The 12,530-nt window shown below is 38.1% G+C and overlaps 1 protein-coding gene across 4 annotated transcripts in view; it reads right to left on the bottom strand.

The window, feature by feature from the left end:
- Positions 1–12,530, bottom strand: part of LRRC4C (leucine rich repeat containing 4C) — a 1,453,400-nt gene that overhangs the window by 1,227,831 nt on the left and 213,039 nt on the right. The gene's annotated exons all lie outside the window — the stretch shown is intronic.

Genomic DNA, 12,530 nt, shown 5'->3' with positions numbered 1-12,530 from the left:
GTATCTCTTATGTGCAAATGATCTTTGTGAATATGTTACAGCCATCTTCAATTCACAATTAAAAATCCTACCTTGGGGCAGCTTGGTGGTGCAGTGGATAGAGCACCAGCCCTGGAGTCAGGAGGACCTGAGTTCAAATTTGACCTCAGACACTTGATACTTGCTAGCTGTGTGACCCTGGGCAAGTCACTTGACCCCAATTGCCTCACAAAAAACCAAAAAAATCCTACCTTACTCACAATCAATCTTTATTGACTCATTGGCTGACTAGGATTTCTGACATTGTTGTGTTAGGGGTAAAAAAGGAAGCTCTAGGTCCAGAGCTATGTTTGTTTTATAATTAACAAAAGTGAGCAAGCTCCAACATTTCTGGGTTGATACTCCAAATCTTAACTTCTAAACTAGCCTAAATGGGATGAACTATGCTGTACTGTTATGATATTAATAAATTTATACATTTCTTGAACATGAGGTAAAGACTCTATTCTCTCTATTTCATTTTGATAAAGTTTTATGACTTTTCTGATGAATGTATGTGAAACATCAATTTATAACATTCTGACCTTTTCTCACTCTGCTATTTCTGAGCAAAAATAATTTATGAGATTTGATTATTTCAAAGAGAAAAAAGCCATGAAAAGTGTTGGAACTCAGATTGGTCCCAATTATTCACAAAGAAGAAAACTAATAGTACAAATGCAAGAGAAAAAAGTGAAGGGGGTCAGAATTAAATAGGAATGAAAAAAACAACTGGATGCCCCTTTCAACCTCTGCTAGGTCTTTGTTAATTCACTCCCTGAGACAGAAACATGCAAAAGATAACTCCCCCCCCTTTCTCTCTCTCTCTCTCTCTCTCTCTCTCTCTCTCTCTCTCTCTCTCTCTCTCTCTCTCTCTCTCTCTCTCCCTCTCCCTCTCCCTCTCCCTCTCTCCCTCTCTCCCTCTCTCCCTCTCTCTTTCCTCTAAATCCACTTAAAGAAATTTGAGCCCCTGCTCCATAAAGGCACACATGCCAAATGCAAATCTTTTACTGTTTATCCATAGAAATCACTCCCATTATCAGTGGCTGGATGGAAGGAGTCACCCATATTTCACTGTCTTTTCCAATTCCCACTGATGCTGTAATCATTTCAGGTTTCTCTCTTTAAATGAACAATTGCTTGAATAAAAATATCCAGTATTGTGAAATGCCTGTGAAACATGAATTTTAGCCCTTCCTAAATAAGTAGTCAGAAGTAGCAGTATTGCATATTATATTGGGCTGAATATAGGCTGCTTTCTCAATATAAATTTTACCACTCAAATGTAATTCATTTAAAATGCATAGTAATAATGATTGCAACTGTGATTTCACTGGCATAGGGAACTGCTGGATAAAGAATCTCTTTCTATAATGCAGGATAGCACTTTCTCTTCCTAGAACACTTAGGAGTGAAATGAATTGCTCAGGATCACATGGCCATTGTGTATCAGGGGCATGGTAAAAACTCAGGTTTTTCTGGATCCAATGTTAGCTTTCTATACATGTTGCTGTTCTCTATTTCTACCTATGAGTAAATACTTATTAATAATGGATTTCTTGAGGGGATCCAGAGATGATTTTCTCACCCCCATCCCCACTCCAGAAAATCCAGTTCTCCTTAAGGAACTTCATCAAATCTCAACAGGGACAAACACAAGTGAACAAAAGGAATTGAAAAGGATTCTTTTGTCTAGATGACTGAAGGACTGATTAAAACTACACCTACATAATGGACATTACCTTAAGCAACTTGACTGAGGGTCTTTTGCATTTTTTCCCAGATGCCACCTCTAGAGTTCATTTTAATGTTGACTATCTTCAAGTCATGTCAACCAATAGAATTGACTAATGCTACTTAATTAGCTTTGATCAATATATAATGACCCACTTCAATCAAAAGAGGAGAAAACCTTTGAAAGATTCCATGAGAGGTCTTCTGGGTTTTCTGGGGCTGCTCTTGGGTCTCCTTGAGACCACTCTGTGGTCATTACAGTTGTGTAATGGTGTTATATTAATAAATAAAGAATATGCTTTCCCAAAACTTGTATAAATAACAAGAAGAATAGTAATTAATTAAGCACACACACACACACACACACACACAGAGTTTTTCTCAACCACATTAAAGGTATTTGAGACCTGACACCTTATTGTTTTGATTTTAGGTTTAAATTATATACATATAATGGGGGCCAATCTTATAGAATGGGATAAATGTCCTTTACCAGTCAAACCAGGAATGAAAAAAAAATTTAAAACAGCTTATTAAACTCTGTTACACCTGGTATTTTAACTGATTTTAATTTATCAAGGGAACCTTTGTGGCCTAAATATGGCAGTTTTAATTATCAAACACCAAGAGAGTTAAAATGAATCATAGGGAATACAGCTCCCAATGAATGCATTTATTGGTACCTTTGGAGCAGAATGATAGACACAGACACCATAAATAAGCCATCTAAGAACAAGTGCCCAACTTCTCCCTTCCCCTCTCCCCCTCTTACCTTGTGAGAGGGGCTTCCACCTTGCCAAACTATCTCAACTCTACAAATTCTTCTACCCCTCTGGGATCTCCCCGGACTGACCCTTTTTCCTCACCTTTTCCAAACCCTTCCCCTGTGTGTATCCCACCATACCCACCCCCCCCAAAAAAAATTGAGCAATGGATGCATTAGCAAAACAAGAGCCGGCTGTACCCATTAGTAAATAGACCTTACACATAGTGTACAAACAAGGGGAAAAGAAAAAAGAAAAAAAAAGGAAAATATCTCATCAGATAGAATGTCTGGCCTGGAGTCAGGAAGACATTATCCTGAGTTCAAATCTGGACTCAGAAACTTACTAGCTATGTGACCCTAAGAAACTCATTTAACTCTGTTTGCCTTAGTTTCCTCATCTATAAAATAAGCTGTAGAAGGAAAAGATAAACCGCTCCAGTATCTTTGCCAAGAAAACCCCAAATGGGCTTATGAACAGTCAGACACAACTGAAGAAAATGAACCAAAACAACATACATATATGTATCTATATATCCACTTATATGTATGTGTGTGTGTTTGTATAATATATACATCTGTATTTATAGACAGATATCAGCATCTAGCTATATCACATACACACACACACACACACACACACACACACACACACACACACACACATACCTTCCCTCACTATTGCATCTGATCAGAATTCCTTGTTTGCCTCCCACTCCCTTTCCAGTTAGAGTCTGTGAATATCCTATACATCCTGAAAGGAGAGATATTACCTCCTTCCTAGCTCCTGCCAGTTAGACGTAAGTTTCTTGCAATCTGAATTCTTCTTAGGTATTTTTTCTGTTTTGTTTTGTTTGGGGGTTTTTTTTTTTTTGGTTGGGCGATGAGGGTTAAGTGATTTGCCCAAGGTCGCACAGCTAGTAAGTGTCAAGTGTCTCAGGCCAGATTTGAACTCAGGTCCTCCTCCCTCCAGGGCCAGTGCTCTATCCACTGTGCAACCTGGCTGCCCCCTCTTAGGTACTTTTATTTCTATTTGTTTATTCATTAATTCTTGTATTTAAGTCCAAATCTATGAGCCTATCAGAGGGGGAATTCCCTCTCTCAACTGTTGTTCAACTGATTTGCTCAGAGAGACTTTGAGTCTGTGACTTTGAGAGGATGAAAGACTTTCCCAGGTCACAATATATATCTGAAACAGGATGTGACCGGGGTCTTTCTGACTCCAAGGCCAGTTCTACAGTGTTTATATTCTCACATGTGTTTTTATTCTAATTAGACAGTTGTATTCACTAATAATATTGCCAGACTAAAAGCCTGAAAAATAAATGGTCAATATTATCCAATTGGACTCTGGCTAAAAAATATGGTTATATGAATATTATGACTCTAAGACATGATAGATATAAAGATTTCCAAGAAACATGGGCAGGTATATGTAATAATGTAAAGTGAGAAAAAAGATACACATTGATTTAAACAATGAGATAACACTGATTGAAAACAAACTTTAATAAATTGTAATGAGCAATCACAGAGCAATTCCATGATTATGAAACACACAATTTCCCAATAATGGCATGGGGGACTATGGAGGTAGAATATTGCAAGATATGAATTCTGCATACTTGTGTATATGTTTCCTTTTTATTAGGGAGGCCACAATGATGTGGAGCTACAGGGAAAATGTCTAAAATAATTTTAAAAAGTATCCATATTAATAACCATGTCAACAGAAGTTGAATACACGGAATTCAATCCATTAAATACTTGCTAATAAATCTATCACTATATATATATTAAGCAACCACTATTATGTGCTGAGAGCTAGGGATCCCCCCCCCAAAAAAAATAACAAAAAAATGAAAAAGACCCTGTACTCAAAGAGCTTCTCTTTTATTGGGGAAAAATGTTGCTTGACTGAAAATTGATGGATTCATTGAATAAATAGAGTTATTAGAGTTAGGGTTAGAAATGGAATTAGGCTTAGAAATGGATGTAGGGTTATATTGTGGTTGATTGAAAATAATATTTGATTGACTGAAAATATCATGCACATATATAAATATAGGTAGATTTGAGCTGAGTTTAGACGCAATACAGAAATTCTGTGATTTATGGATGAGCGGGAAGTGCAAAGACACAGAGATGTGACATTGAGCTCTGTGTATGAGGAAGCACAAAAAAGTCCAATTCCACTGAGCAATAGAATCTACAAAAGGGAATAAAATAAAGTAAGAGTGAATAGAAATGATGGGGTCCAATAGAGAAATTTGTATTTGCTCCTACACAAAAGAAGGAGGTGCAGGACATTTTTGAGTATGGTAGTGACATGATCAGTTCTGTGCTTTATGGATCTCACTTCAGCATCTGTGTGAAAGATGGATTGGAGTTAAAGCAGGGTCCTGAGGAAAAATTTCTATAGTCTAGATGAAAAAGAGATGGCTCAGGGTAATATAAATAAAAAATGGTGGGGGGAAAAAAAAAAAAGGTCTTTTCCTTTAGGGACCTTCCACTTTTGTGGGGAAAGAAGACAGAAGAATATGGCTATTGGTTACTGATTAAGGAAGTGGGTGTATTACTGAAAGTCACCATGAAAAGGAAGGCCAGGGAATGGGAAAGTATGAAAGAGAACTCTCAAGGCACAGAAACAAGTAAGTCTTGGAAGGAAATTTATGGCTTCTTAATCTAATCCAGGGACAGACTAATTGTGGCCAAAGTATGAATCATAAGTTCAATATTCTTTCAGCCCAGGAAATGCCTTGGTTCACACTGAATAGGGTAGTAGTAGTAGTAATAGCAGGCTTCCACCAGTCGCGAATGACCATGGATCAGCACCTTGAAGAGCCACAAGCCACATTGTGGCTGTGCAGTCGGATATGGGAGCAACTTCTGAGCATCTACATGCTACTGAAACAAAGACAGCTGCGCTGGCTCGGTCATGTACACCACATGCAAGATGAGTGCATTCTTAAAGACCTACTCTATGGTGAGTTAGCTTCAGGCCAAAGACCTGCTGGATGCCCCCAGCTTCGCTACAGAGATGTATGCAAGCGAGACTTGAGGGCTCTGGGAATAGACATTGGCAGCTGGGAGGAGATGGCCAAGGACTGCGCTCAATGGAGTTCAGTACTCAGGAGCAGCTTGCGCACAACTGAGATGGGCCTTCAAGCTCGGGAGGAAGAAAAACGAATGAGACGCAGGAACTGATGGGCAACAGAGAGTGCAGTTTTCCGATGTCCTCCTTGCGGCAGGAGCTGTGGCTCGTATCGGACTGAATAGGGTAGGGTATGGATAATGTGCAGTTTGAAGGGTCTGATGCTGGATGACATCCTCAGGGCAAAAGAAAAAAGCAGTATCTAAAAGGAGTGCATTCAGATGCACTCTCCAAATTAATTGGGCTTGAGGACAATAACTTTCATTTTCCAATAGGGAAATTACAGTGGGTCCAATTCTAGATGCTTTCTTAGGGATCAGGGAGAGTGGTCTCTAGTTTTAAAGCAAAATCCTACACTTAAAAAAAGTAATATATCCATCACCACCAGGTTCTCTGGGCTATTTCAATGATTCTTGTAAATTGTCTTGCTGATAGTCTGGATACACATAGCCTGAGAGTTCAAGGCATTGAGAGGAGAAGGTAATGACCCTGTCTGGGATTTTGAGAAAGACAGAGAAGGAAAGGGGAATGGTTTATTAAAATTTGAAGTAGGAGAATCCAATCTAATCAGGCTTTAATACCTAGTCTAAAGGCAGAATGATGGCTCTTGACACCGGGGAGAGAGAAGCCTTACAGTGGCAGAGGGAAAACTGGGGAGAAAGATGATGAAGCATCTGTCTTGGCCAGTCTCACTCCCACCAAGTCCAGGTGGTAGCTCATCTGATGGCCCCTGTGAGAAAATGTGAGAGCTGGACAAGGTGACTTCTCAGCTCTTGTCCCAGGAGTTTGTCCCATAAGCATCATTTAACCACAAGCCCTGGGTTTCCTGTATGATATCTTTTCCAGTCATTTGGGCAATCACTGATTTTGGCAATGCTGCTCAATAAATGACTGTCAGCAGGTGAGTCAGACAGAAGGCAGATTCTGGGGACAAGCAGGACTCTCTGTCTGGTGGCTGGGCTGACAATGAAACAGAGGTCACCCTCTCCGACCATTCTAAGAACAAAAGTTCTGAAAAGCCAGGTTACATTGCTATCTTGGGACCACTATCCTTGGAAATGTAGCTCATGTCTCCCCAGTCATATTCCAGATACAGAATCAAAGGTAATTCTGTCACTGTGTACCTTTTATCATCCGTAACAGTAAACTCCAAGCCTGAAATGATTCATACAACAGGCATCAGCTAAGTGTTAAAAAACAGAACAAAAGAACACAGAAAAACAACTCAAAAACACTTTGGCTTCTGATTATGCTCCCTGTTTAAGGATTTATTACTGTGTCTTTAATACACATAACACATATACACACACATACACATAGGTGTGTGTACATACTATACTTGCATACATGTATATTATCTACATTTTACACAAACATGTGTATATATATATGTATACACACATATAGTATACACTATACATATACATATATGTGTATGTATAAGATATTTGTATATGCATATATGTGTATATACAAATATATTCAAAAACAAATATACATATACACACATATATACCCTCAGGCCTATCACTAGAAATGAACCACTTTAATAGAGTGAAGAATTTTCCTTTTTTTCCCCCTTGAACTTTAAAAAGTGAAAAGAATTTCCTCCATGGCCTATGCCTGGTTTTTGCACCTCTTAGGGCCTGAGTTTTCTCAGCTGTAAAATCAGGAAGTTGTAGTAGTAAGGTCCCTTCCACCTTTGAGTTTATGATTTTGTGATCCAGTGATTACAGTTTTGGATCTTTCCTCAAAGGAAGGCTACCTTCCTTTGAGTGATTATATATCTATTCCAGGAGGTTCTTCGGTGTCTTCTGGACTGATGCAATCTCATCAATCTCATCAGCAAACAGGACTCACTAGAAGATCCTATCCACTGGAAATCCTCATTCAAACTTAACTCTTCTTTGAATCTCTTCTTTCACAGAGATGAAGACTATTGATGAACATATACTCACTTATTGTATGCCTTCCCTCATATTTATTATCAGAAGGTTATTGAACAGTCATTTTGGTTTTAATTACACCCAAGTAATCTTGAATGTTCTAGCTATATGGATGGAAAATCTGTTGCTGTAAAAGAGCTTGCTTGTAAGATTTGTTTTTGTTGATGGAGTTAATTTTTTTATAATTAGCAAAAATCAGCAAAATAGAATCATTTTAACAATTCAAGTCAATACAAAATGGTAAACAAGTGACCCACAGTTAATCCATCAGGTTAAGCTTAAACCTCATTGTAAAGTTTTTGGTGTACCCAATGAAGAAATATGAACTTAATGATAAAGACTATAGAAAATCACTATTTAGTGATTTTATTATATTTATTATTATTATTATTATTATTATTATTATATTTATTCTTGAGTATGAGAGTGATTGTCATTTTCCAAGTCCTTCATCTTTATGTTTCCTCCAAATTATCCTGTATATAGCTTATATGCATATAGCTGTTTGCATGTTGTCTCCCTCACCAGACTGTGAGCACTCAGAGAGTCTGTGAGTATGTGTGTATATACATACATATACATATATATGCATACACATATAGTTTTTTATATATACATATATAGAATATTCACATATTTCTATATAAAAATCTCTCTCTCTGCATATCTTCCTATATTTAGATAGATGATAGGAAGGAAAGATGGAAGGAATGAAGGAAGGAAGGATGGAAGGAAGGAAGGGAGGGAGGGAGGAAGTGAGGGAGGGAGAGAGAAAGAAGAAAGGAAGGAAGGAAGGAAGGAAGGAAGGAAGGAAGGAAGGAAGGAAGGAAGGAAGGAAGGAAGGAAGGAAGGAAGGAAGGAAGGAAGGAAGGAAGGAAGGGAGGGAGGGAGGAAGGAAGGAAGGGAGGGAGGGAGGGAGGAAGGAAGGAAGGAAGGAAGGAAGGAAGGAAGGAAGGAAGAAAGAAAGAAAGAAAGAAAGAAAGAAAGAAAGAAAGAAAGAAAGAAAGAAAGAAAGAAAGAAAGAAAGAAAGAAAGAAAGAAAGAAAGAAAGAAAGAAAGAAAGAGAAAGAAAGAAAACTTTTCTTTATATTCCCAGTCTCAACAAACCAAAACATTGCAGGCCTATAATAATTGCTTATTGACTGACTGACTCTGCTTTAGAAATATCATTTTTTTGCAGTTGTGTGGAAAGTGGATTAAAACTTTGGAAAAGACTGGAGGCAAGGATACCAATTAGGAGGCTATTGTGTTAGAGCAGGCCAAAGAAGATCATGAACAAGGGTATGGATCCCTGGGTGGAGTAAAGGAGAATGATATAAGAGAAGTTGTGAAGGTAAAATTGATGAAGCTTGCTAAGTAGTTGGGTGGGATTGGGCAGGGAAGAATATTGAATGACATCAAGGTTGTGTTCCTGGCAGATTGGAAAAATGGTGACACCCTCAGGGAAAAAAAAATAATTGGAAAGTTTTGAGGAGAGCTCTATTTAGTGAGAAATCAATTAATCAATGTTCAAACATTTATTAAACATTCTGTTAGGTAATAGAGTGCAAAGACAAAAGATAATAACATCTATTTTAAACATAGTGAGTTTGAGATTCTTATAAGGACATCCAGGTGCAGATGTCCGACAGTCAGAACTGTGGCTCAGGGGAGAGATGAGGCCTTTCTATGTACATCTGGGAATCATCTGTGTAAAGATGATAATTGGACCCATGGGAGCTGATCCGATAAATTTTACATAAAATGCACAAATGCTAAATAATAACCAACCTGTCAGTAAAAATCACCTTTGTCATTTATACACGGAAAATGTAAAAAATGGTTTGTTAATGTTTCTGTTCTAAGTCTCAGGGGTTAGGCAAAAAGAAAAGGAAACAGGATGTGGGGTGGGGAGGGTGGCGAGGGAAACAAGCAAACTAACTACAAATTAGCCCAAAATAGCTTGGGTGGGTGTTTGCTTTTCATATGGGCAAATTTAATTAGCATTGTGGGTGGCTAGGAATTGAAGTTGCCTCCCTCCCTGGTACTAGGAGAAATCAGCCAAGGCTACATGTAGCATCTCCCTCAGCTTCCTTCCCAAATTTTATTAAATGTGAAATAAAATGTGATCTCAGGTTCCTCTGTCAGGAAAACCCTGAATCATTGGAGAGAAGCAAATTCAATTGGAGGGAAACTGGGCAAGGTAGCTCTTCAAATATGAAATCTGCTATGGGAAAATAAGATCACCTCCTGGTACATGGGATGACAAAGGTCTTAACAACCTTTTCAAATACCATTCACAGGTGGGATTTAATGATGAAATACACAAGAGCATACACATGCATGTTTGTATGCCCAAATACATACCCCTGAGAGTGCTTTGTAAAAGACAGCTCTCAAATTCTGAGGTTACATTTTTCAAGAATTAAGGTGAGATTGTCCCCTTGGGGGAAAAAAAAAAGCTCTCTCTCTGCCACCTCCTCTCTTTTAAAGCATCATGATAACCATCTCTGTGCTTGTAAAGCAATCACCTGTAGGATCACAGGAATACAACCTAGAGTTGTAAGGATCCCCAGAAGTCATCTAGTACATTTGACAAATGGGGAAACTGAGACCTAAAAGGTTTAAGTGATTCATTCATAGTCATACATCTAACAATTGTAAATGTTGAGGTATGAAACCATGTCCTTTGACTCTGGAACCAGTATAATTTCATTGGGAATATATTGTTTATTTTCTTTTTCCAATTTAATTTTAAACATTGCCAAGGGTTGCTGATTACAATTTCACATTCACATGGATTGGGCTTTTTAATCCATGTCACCACTTGAAGCTTGAAATAGAGAAAATTCAAATACAATTAAATATCATAAGCACCCCTAGACCATGCCAAAGTGGTATATTCAGTCTTCTTAGACCTTGAACCTGATAATAGCATTGGCAATCTTGATAGGTTAACTATGGAATAGATGACACATTTCCAATTTCTCTCTACCAGGGTAGCTCCTTCAGAAATCTGGAGTACATTCACATTCTGAAAGCAGTGTGGCAGAGCACAAAAAAGCATTAAAATTGGCCCCAAAGTTCTGTCTTTCTTGCTTCTGTACTCTTACCCACTTCCCCTACTCTTACCCAGGGTCATATACAACAGAGTAATTTCATAAAACGAGAAGAGACACCAAGAAAGAGGCTTACATTGATGTGATCTGAGCCCTACGTCTTTGAATAATTTTATTTCTATGAGTGATGACTTTTTCATGCTCAGCCAGCTATGTCTCCATATAATAATATCTGTTATACCGTGAGTCAAGCCTTTGAAGTATCTTTTCTTTTTTGTTGTTTAAGTTTTTTTTTTTATTTGTTTGTTTTTTGTTTTGCAGGGCAATGAGGGTTGGGTGACTTGTCCAGGGTCACACAGCTAGTTAAGTGTCAAGTGTCTGAGGACAAATTTGGGTTTGGGTCTTCCTGATTCCAGGGCCTGTGCTTTGTCCACTGTGCCACCTATCTGCCCCCTGAAGTATATTTTCTTTTTCATGTTTTTAATTGTAAAAATATGTTATTATTTTCCAGTTACATGTAGAGATATTTTTCAACATTTTTAAAATAAGATTTATGTTTCAAATTTTTTTCCCTACCTCCCCTCCCGCCCCCCTCCACAGGACAGCAAGTAATCTGAGATAGGTTATATACATACAATCACATTAAACATATTTTGCATTAGTCTTATTGTGAAAGAAGAATCAGAGAAAAAAAGGTAAAACCTGAAAAAAGAAAAACAAAAGCACCCAAAACAAAAGAAATAGTATGGTTCAATCTGCATCCATATTCCACAGTTCTTTTTTTTTCTTTTTCTGGATTTGGAGAGCATTTCCATCATGAGTCCTTTGGAATTATCTTGTACCATTGTATTGCTGAGAAGAATCAAGTCCATCACAGCTGATCAACACATAATGGTGATGATACTGTGTACAATGTTTTCCTGGTTCTGCTCATTTCACTCAGCAATCAGTTCATGCAAGTCCTTCCAGTGAAGTATGTTTTCTTACCAGTTGATATTATGATTTGCTTAATTTGCTTGAGCACCCCCCCCATTATCCAGGTAACCAGAACAACTGTCTTCACTAACTATCTTTTGCCCTTTGGGTGACCCAAGAGCCAGCTGGATATGCAGAGAATCAGTAACTCTGATACCAATCAAAGATTTATCTCACTGCAGGATATGAATTGAACTGCCTATTACCAAAAAGCCTTCTGATTGTTTATCAAAGGCCACATCCTGCACCCATGGAATTTCTCATATACTTCCTCTCCCTTTGGGAGTGGGCCTTTCTAACCCCACCTTTCCTACAGATTTCCTGCATTTATTTATTTTATTTATTTTTTATATTTATTTATTTATTTGATTTTTTGTGGGGCAATGAGGGTTAAGTGACTTGCCCAGAGTCACCCAGCTAGTAAGGGATGTAGGAGGTGAAAAAGGGATTAACAGAAAAACCTAAGACCCAAGCTTTAATTCAGGTATTAGCTCCAAAAGGGCATTAGACCCCAGTTAATGGATAACTTACAAGTCAGGATGTTAGGTTCTCTTACCCAGAGAAATCAGTGCCCATAACAGAACAGAGGGAGCTAGGCTGTGAAGCCTAAGACCATAACAATAAAGGAATTGAAAGGCTATAGAAATTTAGACTAGAAATAAATGAAAAATGAAGAGATTTTGAAACTAGCCATGGGAACCAGAAAGAGACATACACAAAAAAGGACAAATTTGACCCCAGATTCAACTTATGACATGTAAACCCCCAAAACACACCTCCACATAAAAAGGTACCCACCTCAGGGGTTGGCTTAGGACCCCAGGAACTCCAAATTATGAGAAGCCCTCCCCTGTACCACCACAAGGTGGAGAATATTATAATGAGACTGATAAATCAATTTA

The sequence above is a fragment of the Dromiciops gliroides genome, chromosome 6 (genome assembly GCF_019393635.1).
Source record: "Dromiciops gliroides isolate mDroGli1 chromosome 6, mDroGli1.pri, whole genome shotgun sequence".
Classification (NCBI taxonomy): Eukaryota; Metazoa; Chordata; class Mammalia; order Microbiotheria; family Microbiotheriidae; genus Dromiciops; species Dromiciops gliroides.
Note: the sequence above shows the minus strand (reverse complement) of the source record. Positions and strands in the feature narration are given on the sequence as shown.